This window comes from Phalacrocorax carbo, chromosome 3 (genome assembly GCF_963921805.1).
Source record: "Phalacrocorax carbo chromosome 3, bPhaCar2.1, whole genome shotgun sequence".
NCBI lineage: Eukaryota > Metazoa > Chordata > Aves > Suliformes > Phalacrocoracidae > Phalacrocorax > Phalacrocorax carbo.
In genome coordinates this window covers 112471324-112498728 of record NC_087515.1, presented here as the reverse complement: position 1 = coordinate 112498728, position 27405 = coordinate 112471324, and positions in this window count along the sequence as shown.

Below are 27405 nucleotides of genomic sequence, written 5' to 3'. Positions count from 1 at the left end.
TGTTTCTAAACCCACCGGCCAGTTTTGGTTGCAAAACAGCATGGTGGCAGAGACCTATACAGGTCCCTACTACAAATCCCTACTTGTAGGCATAGGAAGACTCGCAGGAGATGTGAGGGGTGGTCGCGATGGGGGGGTATAGAGATTAAAGACCCGAAGCTGCGGAAAGCAGGGTTTCACCTGTGCCATTGCTTGATGAACATCTTACAAAGATGATGCCAACCCTCCTGTGCTTCAGCCAGGTTGATTGCAGGTACTGTGCCCTGCATATCATGCTATCTGCCCAGCAGCCTTCGTGCTGGATACAGTGGATTACAGCATATCTTTCCCAGTTTTGGCATGAATTAACCCATCTTGCTACAGCTGCACAGAAAACTGCAGTCCCATGTTGTAAGGAAAATCAGCTGCGTTGATTTTTGCACCACCAGAGGTGAAAAGCTTGGCTAAAAAGCCAAGCCAAATTTGGCCCAATGTTAATATGGGCTAGAAAGATCATAAGCACATTGGGCATGTCTGTGTCTGTACTTGTGTGGCCAGACACTTCATAACCAAGAAAGTATATGTCGTGCTGAGCAGATTTGAAAGAGAAACTTATCCTAACAAACGCAGCATTTAAAGACAGAGAGAAATAAATAAGATGAAAGTGTGTTTCTACCCACTACAGCTCTGTTGTGGTTTACAAAATTAGCCTAAAGCACTTTCCAAAATGATTTTCAACACTCCTGAATACTTGCAAATTATTTGTTTGGTTTGGTTTGGGGTTGTTAGGGTTTTTTAATTTAGACAAAAAGCCCCCATCCTCTCTTCTGGGTTTTCAGAAATATAAAAACAAGAGCTACAATGCATCTTTCTGCTTAGTAGTGCGTGACGTCATTGTGGACTACAGTTCTCCCTCTTCCTAAATGCTGCCTGTTCTTTCACTGGGGAGTGATGGAGACTGACTAGCTCACGTAGTGTCACTCTTCAGGTCATCCAGGGATGTCATCTCTGATTGCCAGCATCTAGTGCAATAGCAAAGTAAAATCATGGTTATTTCCAATGTAAATTTTCTACCCCTAGAGAAGAAAACTAAAACCTGTGTAAAACTGCCTTTGGCTTGCTATAAATCATTGTGGTGGTTGGGATTACACAGAAAAGACAGTGCATTATTTTTGGCTACTCTTTTATCACACATTTGCTGCTTTCTGATTATTGGGACTCACCTTTCCCTTGTCTGTGCTTTTTTTAGCTGTGTGTAGCCATCAGCCATCAGTTTGTCACCCACAGTGCCTCAATACTGCTCCGTCTGACAGAGGCAGCGGGACAGAGCTCATAATTAAACCTGGAAACCATTACATCTGTAAAAGGATTCATAATAAGCATTCTAGTGACCACATTGGTCCTCTTAATCCATCATCAACAAGAGTATTTGATTATTTATGTTATATATGACTGTATTATTGTTTATTATTGTATTATTATCAATATTCTCATTAACATTTTATTTACGTCTCTATATTTGCTCCTTTGGGGTAATTGAAAAGGTGTGTGTTAAAGATGCATTAAAGCGGGCAGCTGGGCCATGAGCAACAGCAACCTTAAAGCTTCTGTGGACCCGTCCAAGGAAATCAAAGCACCTCCCACACACAGCTCGTCCCCTTGCACAAGCACTTTGCCACCACCTCAAACAAAGCAGCCTCGGAGAGTCACCAACCAAGGGAGCAACAGGAGAAAGCTCTGGATCAGAAACACCTTTGAAGCTGAAAACTCTGGGCCTTATTCTCACATCTGGCCAATTCATGTTTGTCCCAGAAGTGGAAGGGAAGTGCCTTGGTTGCTTTTGGGATGGGGGATTTGGGCAGATGGATGCTAAGGCTGGTTTTAGCCTGGGTTTTATTATGGACTTGGAGATGGCTGGGTGCTCAGTGCTGGTTTCTGTGCTCCCCCCACGGCTGCTCCGTGCCAGCAGTTACCCCCTTACCTGGGGTTAACGCCATCCGCTTTTAGTTTTTGTTATTCCCAGCATAAGGATATTTGTCAGGAGATAAGTTAGGTTTTTTATAGTCAGGCCTGGAATTTCCATGGTGAAATTAGCCAACAGGAGTTTCCTCTGCAAAGCAGAGCATATCCTTTACTGGCAAAAACACGTTACTCCCTTGGTTGTGAGGAAGTGTCATTGTCCGAGATCTATTCTGGTTTTTAAGGGCTCTGTATCCTCAAATAAATATTTTTAACCCGGAAGGAATATTTATACTGTCCAGTGAGAGCAGCTCACCGTGTTATTTTTAGTTCTGCTTGTGTGTTTGCTTTGTCTGTGCATCCCTTTTTCCCCTATTGATCTTTTTTTACAAATGTTTAATAGAAAATGAAAGCAAAGGTAATAGATTAAAGTAATTCCTGGAATTAATCCACTGACAGGGCCAAAGTAACACCAGGGATTAATTTATCTGCCACAGCCAATGTGTCGCCTAACCAACAGGAATGTTTTTGATACGGTATTTTCTAAAAATTTCTGGAGCCTTTGAAGATGCCCAGAGCCAGCGCATAGGCTGGACCTCGGCTCTTAGTACCAGGCATTAAGCAGAAAACCACCTCTTGTCCTTCTGGTATTTGATGTGCCAGGCTAGAAAATGAAAAATCATCTTATAAACTAGGCACATTGAAGCAGAAATTAATAAAAAGCTGATTATGAAACCATATGTAAAAGCTCTGGTGTTGGCAGAGAGCTCAGTTCTTGGGCTAACCCTGATCTCACCCATGGTGAATGAGGACCAGCTCCATTAAATCCCACAAGGTTACGACATTATAAGCCTGGTGTGAGACCACAGTCGCAACCAAAAGGCATCAGGGGATTATACGTCTAATAAGTTAAAAACATTTGTTTATTTTTTCCCTTAGGCGTGGTTATCTTAATAAATTGGCATTTTGCTGATGCTGAGTATCTAAGGCCATGTTTTTTTCAACACCCGCTGAAGTCAGCATGACTGAAATGCCCGTATTTCGGTGTTTTGCAGAACTGGGGCCTTATAGTGCTTATCTGCTCCAGCATCTTCATCTTTCTTTCCTTGATTCTTCCCTGGGGGAGTGAAGTGACTGTGATGGATGTATTTCACATTTCTAACAGTCGGTTAGAGACACCTGCTACCCCTGATGGAACAGCTCTGATTCTACCATGGAATAATGAGAATTAATGACTTATACGCTAATTAATCTTTTGTTCTGTATGTTTGTGTGTATTTTCTGCAGGAACTGAGCACCCTTGGCTCTTACTGATGGCAAGGTGTGAAGCACTGTTGAAAATCAGAGTACTGGATGATGTATAAGCGCGGGCATGAAAACATGCTGGAGCTGTGTCACGTTGATCTCATCTGCATTGCTGAGGTTGCCAGGGCAGAGGTTTGCTTCTAAAAGGGGAGGTTTGCTTCTGGCAGTTCAGAAATATCCCTCTAAAATACATCTATGGTTGTAACAAATGTTGGTGCAAAGCAGTTCTTTGACATGTGTATTTAAACATAAATATGAAGGGAAAGTTTAGATAAAATCATTCAGATTGGAAATTCCAAACATTCTGTTCAAAACATATGGATAATAAATCTTATATCCTTTTCTTCTAAAGCGAGCGATTCACCAAAGCAAAAAAATTCATGGGGTATAGGGCAATGAAGCTGGCAAAGGGTCTAGAGAACAAGTCTTATGAGGAGAGGTTGAGGGAACTGGAGTTGTTTAGCCTGGAGAAGAGGAGGCTGAGGGGAGACCTTATCGCGCTCTACAACTACCTGAAAGGAGGTTGTAGCGAGGCGGGGGTCGATCTCTTCTCCCAGGTCACTAGCGAGAGAACAAGAGGAAACAGCTTCAAGCTGTGTCAGGGGAATTTTAGATTGGATATTAGGAAGAATTAGTTTACTGACAGAGTGGTCAGGCATTGGAACAGGCTGCCCAGAGAGGTGGTGGAGTTGCCATCCCTGGAGGTATTTAAAAGATGTGTAGACGTGACACTTCAGGGCATGGTTTAGGAAGCATGGTAGCGTTGGGTAAACAGTTGGACTTGATGATCCTAGAGGTCTTTTCCAACCTTATTGATTCTATGATTCTATGATAGAATATGGTCTTGAATTTGTGTATCTACATTAATAAAAAAGTTTGGGCTAAAACCCATCAAACTTTTCATCAAACACAACAGATAAATATCTGTAGAGGCATGGAGGTGCTTCCAGAAAGAGAGATGGTACAAAACTCTCCTATGGCAAGCTTTGGAAATAGGCTTCAGCCTTATATGATACTACAAATCCAAATACCAAATCCAAACCAGGACACTGGATTTTGGGTTTGGTTTTAACTCTGAGGTGTAATGGCCTGTGCAATATTAATGATGGTATTGAGCAGTGGGATGCTTTTATTGTCACTTTTGGGTCTTTTATGTGACTTTTGAGTCACCTTGTTCCCAGAGGACAAAACTATGAGTAAAGGCCAGTGATTCCAAATAAGTGCCATATAAAAACCTTAACAATGCTGTGGATTTTGTTTAACTTTTTGTTAGTTTTACATACATTTGAGAGTCCCTGGCATGTAAGGGCATGAAGAGGAAAGGCATGGGGTCGGAGGGTGCCAGCAGCAGCACTCCCAGCCCTCTGCTGTCCCTCGCTGTCTGTGGCCCGCAGCAACTCATTTAACCTCTCCCTTTCAGCTTCTTCAGAATAATTACGCTTAGCCCACAGGGGTGTTGAAACAGAATAATTAACTAAGGTTTGTAGAGGCCTTTGAAGATGTCAAGCACTGTAAGCGCTGCTTATTCTGAATGTATATTATTGCATACTGTATGCACGGTGGGACTACAGAGTATTTGATATTGTGCAATTGGAGAGGAAAAAGAAATGAGGAACATCCTTAGGGAGCCCAACCAGTATGTATTTCTAAACATGGTTCTTTCTCCACCTCAATGTTATATTCCATTTAAATACCCTTCTCAAGGCCCTAATGATTTGCTGCAAAGTTATCAGATATCCCTATGCAAACTTATAAGAAAAGGTGTAATTTGGAATTTAATATTTCCATTAGTTCCTTGACTTTGTAACTGCAGTGGCCACAGCTGCCAAAACCATAGGAACTTTTAGCCAACATCAGTTAGTTTTGACTTTCAGCTGTATTAGTTCCTTAATCCATCTGTTGGTGTGTCAACACAGGTGTGATGAAATAGGAATATACCCCAGCAGGGCTCAGGGCTCAGCTCAGGGCTTTGAATTTGAACATATTTATCCTCACAGCATCCTTGGATAAAAGCAAGTGCAGTTCTCACTAACCAAATAAATGGGTCTGCTCACAAAGTACCACCAGTACAGGTGAGAGTAGTAGAAATTGGATTTGGTGACTTCAGTCTGTTTGAAATCGCCTGACTCCTTCAGTAGTGATGGCAATGTACAACTTCCCTCCTCTCTGATCAGCATCATCTGGAAAACCCTATGACCCTCCCTCTCTTCCTTCTGGCTATAAGGCAAACCTTGCCTGACCACTGCAGTCTCTCTGAACGCAGAGATTCCCTTCCCCGAACAATTTCACTTTTCCCTCTTTTTCTAACACCTTTTAGAGACGAAGCAGAACAGACCAAAATGCGTTCCCACACCAAAACGTGCACCATTTTCTGTGTAATAGCTCAGCCTTCTTTCACTCATTGTATGAAAAAGGTTAACTCATTGGTAATAATTGTGAAATATTATTTATAATATTTGTGAATTATTATTTATGATTATGATTCATAAAGTAGTGTAATATTATAAATATTTGTTAGCCATTTATTTATGACTATTAGAGTAGATGCGAATTGTCTCAAGCTATTATAAACCTGGTATCTAATGGCACTGTAAGAGAGACAAAACTTTAAGATTTTCTATTGTCCACATTGTGATGTCTTTGATCTTGGTTATACAGTGTCCAATCTGATGTCAGCCCCTTCTTATTGAAATCATAACAAGACTTTCCACATTACTCCTCTCCCGTTGCAGACCAAGGGCAACAAGGCCCACGTCCTTTAGAGAGCTGTGTGGCATCTCTGCCTTCACTCACCTCTTGCTGGGAATCATTTCTTCTGTGTGATCTTCATGTGCACCACTTGGATAAATTACAGTTTTTAATTTGTCGTGATTCCTGCTGTCTTCATTTCCTTTCCTCAGCTTGCAGAAGAACTCAGTTCGTCTTCTGCTGCATCAAGAATATTTTTAGCACTTAAAAACTAAGCCTGAGATGACTGATCTGGCAGTACAGTGGCTGATTTTCCCTCCAGGCAGTTTCCCCTTGTCAGAAGGGTACTCCCAAATGGGAAAGGTCTCTCAGATAACGCTGTCCCTTCTGTGCCACCTTCCCATCCCTGGTAAGTCTGATGGAAGCACACGTCAACAATACAGTAGGTTAGAGGCTCGGCACCTTGGAGGACATCTGAGTCGTGGCTGAAGGCGTATTTCTGCCAAAGCCAAGAGTCTCCAGCTTTCATCTCCAGCATCTGGCGGTGGGTGGCAGGAGCCAGGCGAGGAGCAGCCCTTGCTGGGGATGGCTGCCCGCTCTGGGGACCTGCTCCCCAACGCAAGCTGAAAAGGAGAAGTCACCAGCTCATTAGAAACCAGGCTGTGGAAGTTCACACATTATTAAAGAGGGGGGCAAATGTTCTGCTTGAATGAAGATCATTTTCTGTGCCAAAACTCAATGTACCCATAAGCTTTTACCATCCATTCAGCTTTTCTTCCTTCTTGCATTTCTGTACCAGGTGGTGCCCAAACTTGAGAAGGATGGATCATTCAGACAGGCTGCCTTTCCAACAAAGAAATTACTATTCACAGTTAAAACCAGTCAGTGAAGCTGAAATATTGCAGTTTGCTGGTGCACTGCAAGCTGCAGGTCCCAAGCAGGAAGATTCCTGTTATCTCTGGCCTATAGTTCACATCCTGCGAGAAGGGGCAGGTGCACAGGAGCACATTGGTCCCAGGAAACAACTCAACTACAAACTAATGTTACTCTTGCTGCATCTCTTCAGTGTGTTCCCAGTTTAACTCCCTAGAAGCCACAGAGGAAAAGATATGTGAGTGTTGCTGAATATAATTTTACTTATCCCAGCTACAAATTATTTATAAAGCACGAGGATAGTTTGATTACTCCCCTCTTCCTTCCTTGTGGCTCTCAGCCTCTCAGAGAGTCGTTTTGTTAAGGTGAATCCTTTCTGTTTGTCTCCAGAGGAGTCAGGGTGTGCAAATAAATATGTCTGGATTCTTCTCTAGGTTGTGTTTTAGTGCTACCTCATCTGGTTTTAAATGTCCCAAGTGACAACGTTTCTTCTTCCCCCCCCGAGATATTACTATATGAAAGAAGTCTCATTCCCCAAATAGGGAAACAACGCAGCTCACTTTTAAAATCTGCCTAACTGCAGTATTTCCACTGGAACATAGCATATGAGACTAAAAAAAGGCCTGTTGGCTCTTTAAGTTGGTTCTGTTGAGAACAACTGTTCATTTATATATTTTTAAAGCGTCATCTTAAAACTAGTCACCTTGTGTGTCCACCACCCCCAAAGGTTTCTGATAAAAATGGTTTCATTACTCAAACTATGCAGTGTGGGTTTGTATCTTACTTAAAGGTATGGTTGGTGTGAAGAGTCCTAAAAGATTTCACTCTGAAGTTTCTGGTCTGGGTCAAAGTTTGTATGAACTATTGGTGATTAAAATTTATTGTTCAGGAGGTACAACAAAGGTGTATTTTGGTCTGACAGTGTCTGGTGTATAAGGAAACTCACAGCTGAGCAATATCCACCCCACCTTTCCCTATGCGCAATGGTGACAATACTGGATGGAGGTGGAAAGGCCTCATCGCACATTTCATGGGAGTGAAAAAAATTTGTTCTTTCTGCCTCTTCCCCACATTCTTCAAGATAGTGACACTGAAAAGGGGAAGAGAAAATAACTGAGCACAAGCTAAGAAGAAGAGGGCTTAGATGGAAAAGCAGTTGACGTTCTCCTGCGTGTTCTCCTCTCCTTGCCCTTGCCCTGTTAGCTGAAGGCTTACCAGGTTTTCATCTGATCTCAGCCTCTGAGCTGGATGTGCTCTGAGTTCCATGACAGGGTTACTGGGGTGGCCAGAGCCTCTCAGTCACTCTGTTTCTCGAAGCTACAGGAAAGCAGCAATAGCATTTCCCCTCCCTACAGGGAGCCAAACTCTCGAAAGACGGGGCTGGGAGAGGACTGTGAGCAGTGAAGGGTGGAAGGTAGTTTCAGCAGGAAAACAAACTATTTGAATGTGTGTAGGCCTAAATTAAGGTTTTAAGATAAGCTGATGAGATTGTTATGGTGATGAATTATTTAGAATTTGCATATAAATATTAACACTTTATGTATTCAAATATGTGATTTATAGATTTCGTTACTGTGTACTACGTAGACTTGCAAATTTTCACTGAAAGCAAAAATCAGGCTTCTGACGTGCTACACTTTCTTCAATACCCCCGCTATTTGGATGAGCATCTGCTACACTTCTAAGTTATCACAGGGAACGTGGCTAATCATCAGTTTTTCTGTGTAGTGAAGATCACAAAGTTACAAGCCCCTTTAGAAATTACAAGATGTGCTGCAATGAGTTGACATCTGTGGAAAGCGATTAATAACCAACCAGCAGATTTGATGAAGACAGCTTGTACCTGATGAGGTGATGAATGGCCACAGATGAGTTATCTTGGAGGAAGGACTCCTCTCCCTTGGCAACAGTGAAAGCGGTTCGTACACCAGCCGACAGTCCTTCATCTCAGAGAGGCCAGTGGTGTTAAACCCTCCTCAAGCCATGGCAGCTGTCCCTTTGTTAGACAGACCACGACTTGGGAAGTTTGGAGTGAACAGAAGGAAACCTCTTTTACCAGGAGGGTAGCGCAGAGCTGGGACAGGCATCCAGACAGTGATGAGTCTCTGTGCTTGGCAGTTTCCAGCTCAGCTAGGGAAGGTGGTGGCTGGCTTGCTCTACTGCTTTGAGCAGCAGGTGGGAGAAGAGACCCCACCAACCAACCCATCTTTCCATGTGCAAAGGTTGCACCATCTTCTTTTCTGAACAGTCAAATCAAAACAATACTGAAGGGCTCCATGAGCATGTGGTCAAATACAAACCCTGAAAGAAGGATTTGGGTTGTTAAATCAATACCTAAGTGTGGGAAGGAGAAGCCATCATCTTAATTATCCTTTTTACCTTCTCCTAAAACATTTTGTTCCCTTTCTCTTTTCTCCTTCTGTTCCATTTAAGTGGTGTTTAACGTCATTTACACTGTGTGCTGTTTAGCTATGTTTGTCCTCACCTTCACACAAGGGTGAACTTCCCACTGAACACGTATCCACTGTTCGTATTAGGAAAATACGCTTAGGCCCAATGCCGAAAGTTGCTGAACATTCTTCCAGTGCTGCAAAGCCTCAGCTTTCATTTACTTCAAGATAAGTGGCTGACACGCTGCACATCGTAGGATGTTCTCCTGCTGGGTCTATGCAAAGAAGAGCTCAGGTAATTATTAAAATCTTAATTTTAGCTGTCAGTAATAATTTCAGTTCTGCCTGTCAAAAAGGGTTGGAGCAACATGTCTGACAGCGGGCTTTGGGCCCCAGATACCTTAGCATGTAAAGTCACTCAATGCACAAAACCAACATTTTACAATTCTGGTGCTTTAAAAACAGCCTTTCCTGACTGCTAACATGGCATTCGGCCACTCATTCATTGCCTGGATCTAATTGCAGCTTCAGACTGCAGTCAAACTGTACATTTGAGAACAGCACTAGTCATGCCGAAGGAGTAAGTGCTGGAGCACAGGGAGGTGGAAGATGCTCCTTCCCTCACGCTTGGTCACCAAAGCCTCTGCTTGTCCTTCCTGTGCATCCTTTCACTTTGTGCTCTTCTTCCAAAATGCATATAGTTGGCCACTGAAGAATAAGAAGAGCTCTATATACTTAATATTCAGGAGTAAGCAGTCTACAGCCATTGCCTGTTGGGGATCCAGACCCTTTCATACTGATGGCCAAGGCAGGGTGGGGAAGTGCAGCTGAGATTCAATACTTAAAACCCTCAGGACCGCCAATGAGTTAGGTGCTTGTGCCACTGGGCTACAGAGGTGCTGATGGAAAACAAAGAGGTTCTATTGCCTTCTGGGAGAGAATGACAGCAATTCTCTCATATTTGATAGCTGCCCCAAGTGCATAGAGCAAAAGAGGCATTTTTAAATCATCATCTCACCTGTTTTAAAAAATATAGATATTCCATTTTGATCAGTCCTTCATCTTTGTTTTAAAGACAATATCCTAAATTTCACAAGCGTGTAGTCTTGCCAATTACTCCTTACTATGAAGTCCCTGTCTCCATAAGAAAATACTGTTATTATGCTAAAATCTAAATTACATTTCAGCCTTGCAGTTAGTTGTCTTTGATGGTGTGGATATAGAGTTTGGTTTTTTTAACTGGGATCATCTCACTAATACCTGTGGTCCCACATTGCAGCACAGCCCACAGGTGCTTGCAGCAGTGGGAAAATACCCGTGTTGAGAGAATAGCAGTGGGCTGAGCGAGCGATGAGAACTCTCTACGCCAACTTGGCCAGTACCAAAATGCTTACGCAACCACACGGTGATTTCAATATGAACATAGACTGATAGATGTATTCTGTAGATACTTACAATTATCTTGAGTTGAAGCAAATATTAATATAAATTTGTGTACCACTTAAAGCTACATGACTTGATTAATTAAAGCTACATGTTTGATTAATATAAAGGACATCATGGTTTTTACTTCTGCTACAATATTAAATTCAAGCAGCAGAAGCATCATTTGTGATGGGGGGCCTTTGTTTCTTCCTAACACCCCCCTGGCTGAGTCAGCCTCTATGCACCAATAAAGAATCCCGTATATCTCTGCATAAAGCAGTCTTCAGTTTCACAGAAATGTATCAATCTAGAATTCAACAGCGTGTAACCTAATCTTTTGTTATTATTTACATTTTTATAGCACACATATACAGATAATATGCATTGAGGTATTCAGGGTGGATAATACACTTTAAAATCTTAGTGAAAAAACACCACAAAACAGTCTGGTTAGCAGATACTACCTAGGCATTCAAAGCTTAATTATATTCTTAGTCAATTCTGATTTACATTTAAATTACAAATTACATTTTGCTAGCATTAATTTACAATGCTACTTAAAAAATACATATTCCATGGTACATGAATAATAATTCAAAGCAGTCAGATCTTGTTGGTTTGCTATGATCTCTTGACAGTGGGTGCTGAATATTAATATTTCTAGAAAGCTTTCTCCATCTGAATATAACATTTCTTAATGTACAAGCCTTGCACATTTGAATTCAGCCAGTGAACCGTGGTGCAGCCAGTTGCCATAGGATTTGCAGAATGAGCTGCCTGCACATGCATTTTTTAGAAGACTGCAGCATAGCTCCGTGAAAAAATGCTCTAAACCCATGTACACTCATTACTGGGCCGGAACAAGGAGCTTTCTGTGAACCACTTCACTCTGTGACCATGTTAAATGTCAAGAACTGAGTAGGATCCATTGACATCAGTGTGTGGCTGGGAGGTTTTTCAGAAAGACTCGGGAGTGAGCAGAAGAGTTCATCTGGGCCCCAGAGCAGGAGGAGCTCTCCTCTGCTTCACATGGTGAAGCTTTTGCTTCCATGGAGCTGTCCTGAGTGTTGCACCCCTCCACCAGTACCTCATGGTCTCCTGTTGACTACAGGCATGTGTTTATGGTGCTCACGGAGCACGTTTTGCTCCGATGGGTAACGGTTTCCATAAATCTCAGAGAAGCTGAGTTTTTTTAAATCACCTTTAATTAATACTATCCCAGTGCGGTGACAAGTATCTTCCCTTGGGTGATAAAACAAACCTGGATACTTCCTTCTTACTGCAACTTCGCTGGGCATAGGTGTGTGCTAGTAGGGCTGTGCTGCCCCCAGCAAAGGCCACTCTGGTGATTATGTTGTGCATAGCCAGGACTGATCTCATTATTTCACCTGCAGAGGATGTCCTGTAGCTCATGAGACTAAGCGTGGCTTAAGTGAGTTGGAATGGGAGGTAGGCAGGGTTGTACAGCATTAAATTCCGGTTTAAGAAAACTTCAGTCTTGAGATTCAGAATCATTGAAGAGACATTCTCAGTAAAAAAAAAATCCATGCTCTTCTGTAAGATAAATTGGAAGGAGGTTGTGAAAACAAAGTACAAAATAAAGCAGAAACATAGTCACTCTCACTTACTCACAAACAGCAGTAATGACAAATGACTAATAAGCATGACTGCCCATAAAGCTGTATTTATCTTTAATTTCCTCTCTCAAAAACTTTTTAGGAACACAAACAATATTATTTCAACTTTATTTTTCCCAGAAAGCTTCTTTTTTGATAGGAAAGGAGTTGCCTTGTAAATGCTGTAACAAATCCACCTGGATTGTATCATGTTCAGGTTATTTCATTTCAGCTCCCTGAGACAATTTTCTATAGAAAGCACTCATTCACAATGGCTGTCTTAAAAACTTCAAGGAAATTGTTCAAAACAGAGGGCCTAGCTACTTATAAAATCCTTTTCAAACCCAGTATAGCTGAGCGAGAAAAAAAAGTGCTAGCAGCTGTACAGAGACAACCTAACTGACTTCAACAACGTGTCTTGGAGGAAGTTCACCAAGAAACTGGCTCCAAAATAAAGTGAATGTACTGAAATGATGGAAAAAGAGGTAAAGTCGAGATTAATCTTAGTTTGGAAAGGTTTGATCTCATGTTACTCCTCATGACAGGGATCTGCCAGGCAGGATGCTGTGGTGCATTGAAATCCGTGTCCCTCACAGAGCAGGGAGCAGCTCTGGGCGGAGGGCAAGCACACCATTCCAGTCTCACTTTTGCACAGCTGGCAAAGGCTTTCCAGTTAAAATGGTGTTGGGCAGCAAAAGGGTATGATTCTGGAAAAAAAGGAGTACAACTTTGCATATACAAGGTATCATACCATGAATTTACTGAGATATTTAAATTGGTTAAATCAGATCTCTATATAAATCTTCATTTTTCTATTAAGCAACCACTTTTCCAGTAAAAAATTAATAACTTTCTCTGCAGAATAAGTTATATTGGCTTTCAAAGGATATGAATGGCATTCCCATGAGCACAATATACTTTGTAGATGTAGTTCTCAAGATAGAATTACTTTTTCAAGACCTTTTCAGCTTGTTAAAGCCCTGTTACTAATGGGCTAGGGTATATGATCACCACCCTGTGCTCCAGGATGGATGAAAGAGGAACTTCTCCTTTTGGTCACTTTATGGTAACTAGTAATCCTTTAGCTTTGGTCTTGCTGTTCAGTCTTGTGGGTCAGGAGGGGGATCTAAGGTTACTCATCTATCACTAATGCAATGGTGCAAATGGTTGTAGCATGTAACACAATACTAATGTGGAGCTGGGGAAGCTATGGATCAGCGTCAGCGTTGTAACTGCTGATTGATGCCGGCACTTCGTTGCAGAGAACAGCCTCCATGCTCCCTCCTTGTGGTTGCACATCCCTGAGGAGCATGCGGGGAGCTCGGGGTCTGGCCTCACTGCTCCACTTCAGTGCCTCCAGGCTGTCCTCCATCCTGTCCCGCATAGGCAGGGAGCACCACCTGGCTCCATCCCTAACCCTGTGTGAGCCCCAGCACCCACAGCCAGCCCAGGTGATGCGGGAGCAGAGATGCCCTCCTTCCTCACATGTGCTCATGGAGTGCGTCTGTGCCTCTGCAAACTTCAAGTGTTGACACTTGGTGTGAGTGCCATAAGGATTAACCACTTACACCTCTGTAGCATCTGAAGCTGTCACAAGGGCCATACAGATGTTGATAGAGGATCCATAAACATGAGTCTCTGCACGTTGCAGTTCAGCTGTGTCTCAGGGGTCCAGATCCAGCAAAGTCCTCTACTTCTTTGGCCACAACCCAGGCAGGGACAGAAACATGTCAGGATCTCTTCAGGCTTGGACAGGTTGGGGGATGCTCATTTACACCTTTATTTTTCAAATAGAGCATCTGCTTGAAGAAAGATGTTCCCACCGTGTCCCCAAACATCAACCGTACATGGGCTGTCCACCGAGAGAGACACTTTATGAGCTACGTCATCATATTCACCTTTTATGATTTTCACTGTGTGAAGTTACCCTCTTTGAGTGACGGGGGAGACTCTAGGTTGAATATTTGCTTATGTGTTTTCCCAGCTTGGGACTGTATGGAAGAGGAGAGAAACCATCCCACCAACTACCTCCTTACTGACATCTTCCTGTGGGCCTCTCCCAGTGGCGTGGGAGACGAACAAGCAGCTCCGGGAGGCTTGATCAGTTCATGTGCTAAGATCCACTGCTGCAGGAGCTTCAGTAAGGCTCACTTTTAAATGACATTTTTATTCCTCCTACCAGTTGTGCTTTTATTTACCACTGAATTTGTAGACATATTCACAACTCTCTTTGCCGTCACCTGGATGCTGGCCTCCAGACGTGTGCTGTTTCCAAACTGTGTGCTCATGGTTGTGGTGTTTTAGCACAGAAAAGACTTTTTAATGACCAAAATGCATCACAATGACACAGCCTCATTTATTGACCTCCTGTCTAGCCCATGTCCAGCATAGCTGGTATCCTGTGGGCCCGTCCCCACCCCCCCACCCCCGTCTCTGTCCTATTCCCTCAGAGGTGCTTTTCTCCGAGTGTGCACCTGTCTCCAAAGCAACTAACCACTTTTGCTGGGAGTGAAGCTGCTGTTCACTGCCGCCTACACATGATACCTCCCATCACGGCTGTTCTCCATCGCCATAGAAACCGCCCTCCCTCTGCGGGCCCATCCCGGCTGACCTGGTATTTGCTTTATCAATCTGTATGGTTTATTCCCAGTGCTGATGCCAGCTTCTAATAATAGAAATGCCTTGTAGGTTATATCCCATGCCAGGGTGAAGTTATTTCTCTTTTACATGTGTGTGAGTGTGGAGGGGATGGGTTTGGGTTTTTTTCATCAATTCTAGCAACAACAAAAAAAATATAAGTTTGCATCTTGTCATCACTTGCCTGAAAAATATTTGTTTCACATTTGTTTTTAACAGCTTAATCCCTCAGGTAAAGACAAGGAACAGAGGTGACAGCTGAAGATTATATTGCTTTTTCTTTCTCCCTCTCTAATTCCCTTCAAAGCAAGTCAGTTCCTGGGACAGGATAATATTACTTTTCAAAACCTCTTGGGATTTTCAGGAGCCTGAGAATGACCCCATTAACCACTCCAGAGTGTGCTTCCCACCAGCATCCCTAGCCGAGCAGCACGGGTTGTTTTGTCTGCTGGAGACCTGGAGGAGATCGGGCATGTGCCAGGACTCTCCCATCACCTCCGAACCCCGGGACAACATCAAATTCAGGCCAGAGCCTCCCCACGTGGAAGGCAAGAGAGGATGCAGGCAGGTGAGAGGCTCTATCAGATCCACCTTGTTCCAAATTTTGGAAGGTGAAAATGGAGTATCCTTTTTATTCTTCGCAAGGTTTTGCACTTTTGAGTGGCACCTACTCGGTATATAGCAACTTACGCGGAAAATGTGGTGGCTGTAATTGCACGTCAGACACTGAAGTCAAATGAAGTTATGAAAATTTTGTCTCAGCTCTGTGTTCTGGGGTTTTTCCTGCTATATTACATGGGTTTATATGAGAGACAGATGGGAAAGTATAAGGAAATAAAGAGACAATATTGGTTATGGAGCCTTTTTAGCATGCACTGCTTTCTCCCTAGGAAAGTATCTTTACACCCTAATCACATCACCTCTCAATCTCTCTTTTTATCATAAAATAGACTGAACTGCTCATGGGTAAGGACTTTTTTCCAAGCCTTCAAGACATTTTTCTGGCTCTTCTTTTCACCCCTTCTGAATTTTGAAGATCAGTTTCAGCCTTTCAGCCTGAGGGTCCTTGGCTTTTTTTGGATTTTCTTTTTGAATCCTGTCCCAGATTGCTAAATCTCAGTCCAAAAGTTCCCATTTTTTCCATGTTGTCTCTGGGATGAAAAGCTTCTCATGGTGGCGGGTGAAATTACAGGGTACTACTTTCCTTTGGAGTGACCATGCTGATCTTCAGTCTTCACCTGGTGTGAATCCATTCTCCAGCAGCCTTCTTCATTCAGTGCTCTCCAGTGTGATTTGTGTTCACTTACTGCAACTGCATCTCAACAGCCTCTGCACCTCGAGGGAGGGATGCAAATCCTTGGCAGGAGGTTTCAGGAATCCTGTTCTGCCACCGTACTGAATGGCGTCCCATCCCATACGGAACACAACTTTCTCATGTAAATACTCACACACACAAGTTTATTATCCATTTTCTGCAGGCATTTTCTCTCACACTGAAATGATCACAGGAGCGATGAACAAAATGGCAGGGACTCCAGCCAAACCCATGACTCTCTTTAATTCCAACGGGTAGCCAGAGAAATGCTTGGTAGTATTCAGCCAGCTCTACTTTTAATATTGTGTTTACATGTGTAATGACCATGTGCACATAATAGCTGTCCCCCTCCCTGCTCCACCCAGCACTTTCCAGTATTGCTCACTATAGCTTCAAGCAGACGTGCCTTTTGGCCATTCCCAAATTTGTAATGGCATAATCCAGGGAAAGCACCTCGGCCATTACACACGCAAATGTGCTAACTATCAAGAATATTATTTTAATAGATTTTTCACAGATAGCTTCTCCTGTTTGTCCCACTCACCGTCCCAGGGACCCATTCAGATGGGGATGCAGGGAAGGGGAGACACCAAGAGGGAGGTCAGGATCCAGCAGTCAGCATGTTTTACAGCTTGAAGCTTTGCAGGCAGGCAGGAAAAACAAGGCAGTCACCCGGCCACTACTGGCTTTGCTGTGAGATAAACCAGCAGGAAACATGGCTGGGCTGGCACAAACCTGAGCACAGGGGGCCCAAATGCTTTAGCTTATTGTCAGTCAAAACACTCCTTGATTTCTGGCTGCGAGGAGCAGTGGGCAGCAGTCAGCAGCAGCAGCCAGCTTGGATGGCCAGCCTCCCCTCCCAGCTATTTCCAGTTCTGCAGTCTTTCAGACCTGCTCCTGCAGCGATCTTGCAGATGCAACTTTCAGTACAAACACAATACAAGATCCCTTAGTAGCAGCAGAAAAATTATACATGAGTGATGGTCAAAACCGTGGGGTCCTGTGCAGTACAGAACTTCTACTGAAAAGCAGTCAGAGCATGATGAAAAGTAGGATTTAGCATCACTAAGGATATCTGTAGCTACAACACTTCCCAAACCTGTACCTGCAAACTTTGCAGGGAACATTATTTGTTAAGCCGTGATCAGCGCAGGAAATCAATTTTGGACATCTTAATAGAAGCAACCATTTACTGTGCTTGCTTCTTAACAAGGTCTCCTGGGATTCAAGCATATAAAAGAGTGGCCATGTGGCTCCCCATGGCAGCAAGGGTAGCATAGTGCCCACCCTGCTGCGAAGCGCGGGGCCCCACGCCCTGGAAAAATATTAGGATCTGCCTTTACTTTGGTTGCTGCTACCAGGGCCGGAGAAGCTGAGAGTGCAACAGTGCTACTGAGTTGTGCTGCAGGGATGGGAAAAGCAGTGGGGGGACACACCCCACTGTCCAGGCACATTGCATTGGTCCACTGAGTATAGGATCCCTGCCCTGTGTGTCACCCACACCAATCCTGCATGGCACTTGCACATCATAAACACCCCATCTAAAAGATGAAGTCCTCCATTTTCACCCTGAAAGAGGCACGTCCTTTGCTCTAACCTATGCTACTACCCATGAAGCCTTGAACACACAGCACCCCAGTGCTGCATTGTTCTGTGGTAAGCTAAGCGGTTAGGACTAAAATCAGTTTTAAGCCCTCCATGTGTCATTTGTGTCCTTACGTATTATTAATGTGCGCTCTAATTCCCAGTGCACCAGGCTGGAAGTGAGTAGGAGTTGGTGAGAACCTACAGCCATCATTTGTGTTTATTTTTCCCACAAGAGGGGAAATGTCCTGGCCGTTCTCCTGAATTAAAAATTGGTTTTGTGTTTCTTGCTGAGCTGGGACAATATGATGGAAGGATGAAGCTGTGGAATATAAAACAATAAACTGATAGCCTGTAGCTGTAGGAGAGTTTCTTAATTATTTTGTTGCCTGGTGCCTGGCTGTGAGGACTGCTGGCCTGTAGGCACGATGGCAATGCAGATCAGCCTCAGCATCACAGGGATGGGAAATGGCATGGGAGAAAGGAGAAACAGCAAACAGCTAAAGTGACCACACTTGTTCTGTTCACTGTGGCTGTGGGCTGCCATCTTCCACCTGCTGGCCATGCATTTATAATGTGATTGCTCTGGGAGGTGATTTTTTTAGGGATTGAGTTCCAATTTCCGTAAGAGATTCAGCCCCTAAGAAACATGATGCTCGTCAGAGCACTCTGTATTAGTAGCTGTCTCACTGACTGGTTACAGAATCACAGAATGACAGAGGTTGAAAGGGACCTCTCAAGATCATCTCGTCCAACCCCCCCTGCTTGAGCAGGGGGCACAGGAACGCGTCCAGGTGAGATCTGAATGTCCCCAGGGAAGGAGACTCCACAGCCTCCCTGGGCAGCCTGTGCCACTGCTCTGGCACCCTCACAGGAAAGAAGATTTTTCTCATATTGAGGTGGAACTTCCTGTGTTCCAGCTTGTGCCCATTGACCCTTGGCCTGTCACTGGGCACCACTGAAAAGACTCTGACCCCATCCTCCTGACACCCACCCTTCAGATATTTATAAGCATTGATAAGATCCCCCCTCAGCCTTCTCTTCTCCAGGCTGAACAAACACAAGTCTCTCAGTCTTTCCTCATAAGGGAGATGCTCCAGTCCCCTGGTCATCTTCTTATCTCTCTGCTGGACTTGCTCAAGCAATTCCCTGTCCTTCTTAAACTGGGGGGCCCAGAACTGGACACAGCACTCCAGATGTGGTGTCACTAGGGCAGAGTAGAGGAGGAGGATAACCTCCCTTGACCTGCTGGGCACCCTCCTTTTAATGCATCCCAGGATATTGTTGGCCTTCTTGGCCACAAGGGCACAGTGCTGGCTCATGGTCAATTTGTTGTCCACCAGCACTCCCAGGTCCTTCTCAACAGAGCCGCTTTCCACTAGTTCAGCCCCCAGCCTGTACTGATGCATGGGTTTGTTCCTCCCCAGGTGCAGGACCTTGCACTTGCTCTTCATGAATTTCATGAGGTTCCCCTCAGCCCAGCTCTCCAGCCTGTCCAGGCCTCGCTGGATGGCAGCACAGCCTTGTGGTGTATCAGCCACTCCTCCCAGCTTGGCATCATCAGCGAACTGGCTGAGGTTACACTCTGTCCCTTCATCCAGGTCATTGATGAATATATTAAACAGGTCTGGATCCAGCACAGACCCCTGGGGAGCAGCGCTAGTTACGGGCCTCCATCCAGACTCTACCACATTGATCACGACCCTCTGAGCTCTGTTGTTGAGCCAGTTCTCAATCCACCTCACTGTCCACTCATCCAACCCACACTTCCTTAGCTTGTCTATGAGGATGCTATGGGAGACAGTGTCGAATGCCTTACTGAAGTCGAGATAAACAACATCCACTGCTCTCCCTTCATCGACCCAGCCAGTCACACCATCATAGAAGGCTATCAGGTTGGTCAAGCATGGTGTATCCATGTTGACTGCTTCTGATAACCTTCTTTTCCTCTACATGCCTGGAGATGACCTCCAGGATGAACTGCTCCATCACCTTTCCAGGGATGGAGGTGAAGCTGACTGGCCTATAGTTTCCCAGCCCCTCCTTCTTGTTGTTCTTTACACTACACACAGCCCTATTTTATCACCAGAAGGCTGATGGAGAAGGTGATCCTATTTTTATCTATCCTGCATTGCCCATGAAAAGCTTGTTGTTTAGTCCAAACTCCTTTTTCCAAGTACTTCTTCTCAAAAGGAGACGTTCTGCAGTTGAGATCATTCACATAACCATTGCTAATGGAGAGGAGTGGGGTGTTTCCCAGTCTTTCTGGAAGCAAATGGAAAGAAAGATGGCATGGCCACTATCTGCTACCAAACCACTGCTTGTGAGCGCTTCCAAAGGGCTGCCTCACTAGAGCGAGGTCTGAACTGTCAAGTGCCAAGAGGTATTGCTGACCCCATGATGTTCTAGAAATTTTTGTAGGTAGCTTCTGTTGTCATGTCGCTAAAGGTATTCAGGATCATTTTGATATGATCTAACTGTTGTTATCATCCAAGGGCAAGGTACAGGAAATGAAAATGGCAATTACCCACTACTTAATGACACTGTCCATTAGTTAAACCTTTTCTTCCCATGCACAAAAAGGCTTCACCCAAGATGAATCCCTGCTCTGCACCTCCATGGAAGTTTGAAAGTGGCCAACAGCTTGACTAGCTCTGGCCACACACTCTGACATCTGCAGGTGGACCCTAGCAAACAATGTCAAGCTCTGCCAACTGCTCCTTGGCAATGCAAGGCTCCTTCCTCCTTCTATCAGCTCGTCCCTCACCTCTGCATATAGGTGGAGTGAGACCTTGGGTGTTCAAGCAGAGCAGCGTGGGGTAGAGAGACAGACCCCAGAGGTCTCACCTTTGTCAGGAGGTCACCAGTAGATGTCTCAACACCCAAGAGGGACTGTGCTCAGATGGTACCAGCAGAACTTGTGCTGGAGTGCTGCAGCATTTCATATTAGAAAAAAAACTGTGGGTTTTTTTTTTCAAATAGAAAAATAGCCTTAGGAGAAAACTGCAACTCAAAGCACACTCATTCTTCCCCCTACAACTTTAAAATAATAACAAGTCTGCATTTTTGTGGGCAAACAACAAGAGCTGCCTCAATGCAAAGAGCATGGAAGAAGAGTGTGAGTCAGGAAACCTGGGCCAGAACCTTTGATGTGCTGTGCTCCAGAGGGGCTGGGAGAGCTCAGCATTCTCCCGTGTTCCCCCAACTCCAGTGCCATCAGGGCCTGCCCAACTCTCTGAGCAGAGGGAGAAGCTGAGGAAAGCATGAGATGCTTTTTGCACAGAGGAAGTCTAGTAACCTGTGGAATTACAAACAGCTTTTTGCTACCCAAACCACAAAGCAGACTCAGAGGGGACAAAGAAACCTAGGTCTAAATCTTTTCCCAATTAAACTGGAAGCTCTTCAGCTTCCTTTTCATGTATTCATATACGACAAGATGCATGTCCCCTGATTTCAGCAGGGAAGTTAATGTGCATCTGGACAACTGTATCATTTCAAAGCAATGTACTGTTGGCCAAAATGGGCACTGCCAAAGCAGTGCTGCCATAAATTTTTAAGAATGTTTTATATTTTTGCTCGTTGCGCTAAATTTTTTGAAAGAAAATCCTGACTTTGCTCTTTGAGAGAGGCTCTCTCAGAGAATCAGATTTTGCTTTCTCTTCTGTGGGCTTTACTATGCAAACTCTTTTACTGAAAGGACCATTTATGAAGAAAGGCAACAGAATCATGTTTTTCATTTAGACGGAGACAAAGCGTCCTCTGCATTGTAAGTGAAATATCATTTGCAGCCCAATGAAAATATCTCTTTGTATGCCTTTCAGAGCGAAAAACAATTGAATTAAAAACTTACATCCCTGAATATAAAGTCCCAAAACACTTTGTTAGCTAATAAAACCTCTAAAACAAAATAGATTTGAAAGGATCATCCTGTTAACCATTGTAACATTGCTAGATGAAAGGCTGCCTCTTTTTTCGCCCTTACATTTTCTCTTGTGTCAGATTAAGCATTTCACAACAATTTAAATTATAATTAAAATTTAGAGTCCTCAGGATGGGATGGAATAATTATAATTACTTATTGTGAAAGTGGGCGTGAAAAAATCTTATGACTTGTCTTAATAATCCGACTCACACTTCATTACAGTACCTGCAATACTTAATTTGTGAAACCAGTGTAATTGTATTTGCAAGATGCGCTATCGTGATGGTGTGAGGAAAGCAAGCAGCCTGTGAGCCCACTGGACGAGGAGCACACTGCCCAGCCTCCCGCCCTGACTGCAGTGAAATCGCCAGCAAAGCAAAATAAATTGTTTTTGCTTAGCTGGAACAACACTCTGATCTCACCCTCCAAATAGACAATTTCCTGCTCCTGCTGCTCTGACTCAGCAGCTTGCTCAGAGCAACAGGAAGAAAACAAAGAGGAAGAGGTCAGGGAGGAAGGCTGAGGTGGGAGCCCAGCACTCATCCATTCTCCTGCCAGTACTCTTGCCATGGCCTCACAGGTCCCGCTGCTCTGGTGCTTGGGGACAGACCTGGATCACCATGCCAGCGTCCATCCATAACCCTGGTGTGGTTTCCTCACGCGGCCCCTGCCTCCTCCCAGGTCCTCCCCACAGACTCTTTACTGGGAGGGTCCCTACAAAACCAAAATATTTCGGTGCGGATGGAAGGATCCTACGTGACTTTACTAACTGGTAAGCATCATCCATAACCATAGAAGTAAAAGACACTAGGAATTCGACATGGCTCCTGTAGGACTATCTCCTTCCCACTGACACACTAAACCTCCTCATTACAATAGATGAAAGGATGGCACAAGAGGCGTAGCGAGGAAGAGGAATAGAAAGCCAAGCCACGGCTATTCCCTTCCCTTTGCATCCAGAACAGCTATGCAAACCCAGCCTGCAAATAGCAAGGCAATGAATCATCCCATTACACTAGATGTGGCTCTCTTATCTCTTTTATGCTGATGTCATGGATGCTAGCGAGGTTCCTCCTGATTTACAGCAGCCTGAGACGAATAGGCTCATGAAGGCTCAGGAATGGGCACACAAGGCTTACAAAGCAGACCTGTGCAACTGCAGTGCAGCCTCCCGAAAAACAAGACACAGAGGTGAAGATGTGACTGGGACCAGCATAGCAGAGCCCTCAAGATCTCAGTTGGTGTTGGACAGAAGCTGGACTAGAACAAACAAGTCTGAGCAAAGACTACATGATATTATATTGCTTAAGTGCTGATCAAATATTACCTTGTAAATTTCTATCTGTCCAAGGAACCAAATGACTATACTGCTGGTGGTATTCAAAGACTACCTGCAGATTGGTCTGCAGCTTATGATGCCAGGCTTCTCCCCAGTGGTACGCTGCACTCAGTACGAGCAAAGCAGTAGTGGTAGGTCCTACACCAACACCTTCCCAGCTGAGCATTTCACCTGGATAGTTATTTATGGAGTGACTCACAAAAAAACAAATAAGGAGGGAAGGGAATTAAATGTCCTCTGTTTTTCTGTGCTTGAGTCAGTAACCTACAAGGCGAGAAACGCAGGCATGAAGCTCCGGCACTCTCTAGTGAAAGCGGGGCTGTCCCTGCAGGCAGGCGGTGCAAGGCTGGTTTGCCTCACAACTCCTGTATTGAGTGGACTATGCAGACGGATATCCTAAAATAGCAGTCCCAGCTTTTGCCCTGAGCCCCTAGAAATGCTGTCTCCGTGCTCATACATTAACTAGGGCCAGGGCCCCGGCCCAAATACTGGCAGGCAGGTTTCCACACACTGGTGTGCTCATGGCAAAGAGTTACGGTCCCTCAGAGGCAGCCTGGAAGGGACCACCTTGTCCTCGAGATGTGAACTCTGCCCGCAAGCCAGAGACCCCTTTGGTGCAGGGTGGTGGCGAGGGTGGAGGCAGGATGCAGTGCCACGTGCACCCCTGAATTCAGCCTGGGAGCTACCTCCCCTTCACAGGGGAAGGCACCACTCGGCGGGGTCCCACCACTGCTGGGGTTTGCTTATGGTAGAGCCCCATGGGCAACTCCAGCAGCTGGCCTCAATGCTCCCCTGCAACCCCTGCACAGCCCTCATCTCTAGCAGCCATCGGCTACAGCCCAAAAGTATTCATCAATAGAAAAATAAATTCTATGTATATTTAACTACCTAGGTAGATTATGTGAGTCAGTATGATGGCATCGCTAACCCACAGTGTCATCACCTACTACACCTAGCCCTATCTACTGTATCCTGGACCTTGCTCTCGGGAAGTTCTGAGCCTAATACAGGGTGTTTGCCCATGCAATAAGGAAATAGCATTACAATTTTGTTTTCCTTCTTTTCTTTTTTTTAGCAGCCCCGTGTAATGGGGTTGACAACAGGTTGATTGTTTCTGATGTAAAATTTCCATAAGCTTCACCCTGCTCTGTAGTGCATGTGTGCAGGGGATCTGAATTATGTTTAGTACTCACTTACATGGATATGGAGATAACAACCCAGTGGATCTTGCTGCTTAAACTATGGAAACAGAAAAAAACCCCAACTCTTTCTGCATGTGTATGACTGTTTTCTGTCACGCCCAGATCCAGCTGTATGCAATCCAAATATATTCTGTTATTAAAAACACTTTGCCTGATAATGTATTTGTAGACCGAACACTGGTACCCAGTGCAGAACTGAGTAGCCTGATTTATTTCACAGGCAGGGTGTTTGGCAGCTCCCTCCAGCTGTGGAGCTCTTTCTCTCACCAGGTGCAGATGGCAGCAAATCTCCTTCCTCCGAGCTAAAATGCAAATTCCAGCCCTTTCCAAGTTAGCGCACTGGAGAGTAACTCTTCTCTTTTGTAATAGAACTTGAATATGCTGCCAGGCACATCCTCAGGAAAGGGCAGAGGGAAGGGAAGTGGGAGAGACAGAGGTGCATCCATGCTGTAGCAGACAGGGCAAGGGAGAAAACTTGGGCACTGGTGTATATTGTTAAAAATGCATTTAAGGAGGAATCATGGTGTTTGCAACAATTAGAATAAAAAGGGATTGAACATACTTTAAAAGGACACTGTCAATATGCAATGTTTTCCTCTTCTGATTTGAATATCACTGTAGCAGCAAGCAAATTCTGCAAACACCTTCTAAGTGGCTGGGAGTGGGGTGCAGGGTGCAGTGTGCGGGATGCGGGATGCAGGCGGACCATCACAGGGGCCAGGTGGAAGGATCAAACTGGGGAGCACGTTGCTGAAATCTATGAAGCATCTTAGAGACAGCTTCTGTCAATAGCCCTATTGTCATTATCCACGTTTGCATCAGGAAAGGAGCAGGCAGGAAGGTACAGGCTTAACTGTATCTTCCTGTGTTGTTTATTTGGGAGAAAAAACCATCACCCACCATACTAACATGGTCCCTTTTCTCCACTGCCATCGTGCTAAATTTAGGTTGAAATGGTGTTTCTTTGTCTGAAAACAAAAAAAAAAAGCAAAATAATTACAGGAATCTTGCAAGTGAATACAACAAGAGGTCAAAACAGAGACAAAATAGCACTTTTAATCTCTAGAGCTCAAGCATCTCTGGAAAGCTGCACGCAGGTTGCTGCCTCCTCCTTGCCGAAAGGAAAACAAAGTACCCTGATGCACTCAAGATCCCCTGGCAGAATTAGGAAAACCTTCTGGGTTTCTTGCCTCTGCAGAGCCCATTGGAGAGACCTGAGATGGGGAATTCATTTTCAGACAGATCTTCTTCTCAGCATTGTGCATTATGAAATACAATTATTGATTTGTTTGAATGCTCTCCCTGCCAACTGAAAGCAGAGCCAGACCAGACCCTCAAACCCAACACTAAAAATCCACGCAGGGAAGGCCCATGTGATACATCCCCCAGGCCTGCACCAGTCCTGCTGTGCTGGTTCTTACCTACTACCAAGTCATGTTTTTTTCCAGTTTCCATTTGCAGGTGGTGAGGATGCTGGTGCAACTGCCCGAGCTTTCCAGCAACCACAGCAAAAGCCAAACATAACAGCACTCTAGATGCTGAGATTTTGGTAAACTGCTTCAGCCTTGAACCCGAGTTGTACCCTCCAAATATATCAAAAGCCAAAATCCTTTTTCATCTTCTCCCTGTAAACACAGAGGGGAGCACTGCTTTGTGGGGTTGCGGAAAATGAGCACCCACTGTCCCTCTGGCCACTTCCCACATGCTCCTCACATGCGTGTCCCTCGCCTTTAACAGCAGCTGAAGTGCTACCAGTGAAGGAAGCCTACTGAGAAAGGTGAATTGGGAAGGCCACAGCAAACCCCTGCTAACAACAACTGTGTGGCAAAAAAAAAGCTGCAGAATGACAAGTGCCTTTTAAGAAACAAGGACAACATGATTAAAGCTCTTCCTTGTCCTCAAGTGACCAACTAAACTCCTGCATAACTGTTGGAGTTCAGACGGGAGTTCGCATGTTTGGCATGAAGCAGCTATTCAGTGTAGCTGCAGAGTAATGCAGCTGGAAAAATTTTTGTCCGAAATCCCAGCTGGCCAGAAATGTGCAGGGGAGGCATGACCTGACATGACTGGAGCCGGATGCCTAGAAGCAGCACTGCCAGCCAGGGAAGTGGAGGAGACAGCTCTGGGAATGCTGGATCTGGGTTAAAACTTGATGAAATCATGTCCAGCCATAAGGACCTGCTCCTGCAGGGACCTGAGGTCAGGGAGTGCAGGGTTTTTCCCTGGGAGCTCAGGGGTAGCAGCTCTGGGGAAACTGAAGTATGACCCCCCTCACACCACCCTGCCATTGGAGATTTAGGAAATAACACCACGTGTGGGTCGCGTCCCACTGAACGCAGAGCATTGGCAGTGCTGGGTACCAGATCCTGCTCAGGATCCTCAGCTGATGCTTGGTGAACCGAAGTGGTGCTCACGGCACAGGCACAAGGCTGAGGGCTGCAGACTGGGATTTGCTGTGGTCCAGCCCAGAACAGAGTTTACTTTGTACAGAGCAAAACACTTGTTTTCCTCCATAGCCTCCTAGGTCCAGGATCAGACACTCCAGGTGCAACCCTGGAGTTCCTCATTTTGCTCACAAACTATTTTTGGTCTGTTCTGGTTTTAAGTCTTTTAAAAATGTCTTCACTTACATATGCCTTTTAAATTAATTTTTTCCTCTATTTTCTTTTCAGCTACTGGGAGGCTATATTTAAACCTCAGATACACCATTAGCTCTTTGGCAATATTTAAATTCTTATGGGATGCGTGTGGTCTGGAAGATGAAAAAATAGGCTAACTGTTTGACCAATTCAATAACACAGAGCAGCATCTCTGTAATCTAAACTCAGACCATGTTATCTGACAGGGAGGGTGGTTTTTGTTTGCGTCACCTAGACAACTCTCCCTCAGACATCGCCCACGTAGCCCTTTGACATCAGTGCAGGTGCTATCTCCGCTATCTCCATGATTCCCGTATTTGCGTGTCACCACCCTCTTGATCTCAAGGGTAGGAGCTGGCAGGCTGCCCGCTGCCATCAGTAGGTATTTCTGCATGGCAGGTGTGCCTCACAGTCCTTAAACATCGCCTCTGAATCAGCAGTGACCCCACGATTAGTGCTTGGGAAAGGAGCATGTTGCACCATTCACATCCGTGGTTCCCAGATCATTCACAGGCAGCACGAGCTGGTACAG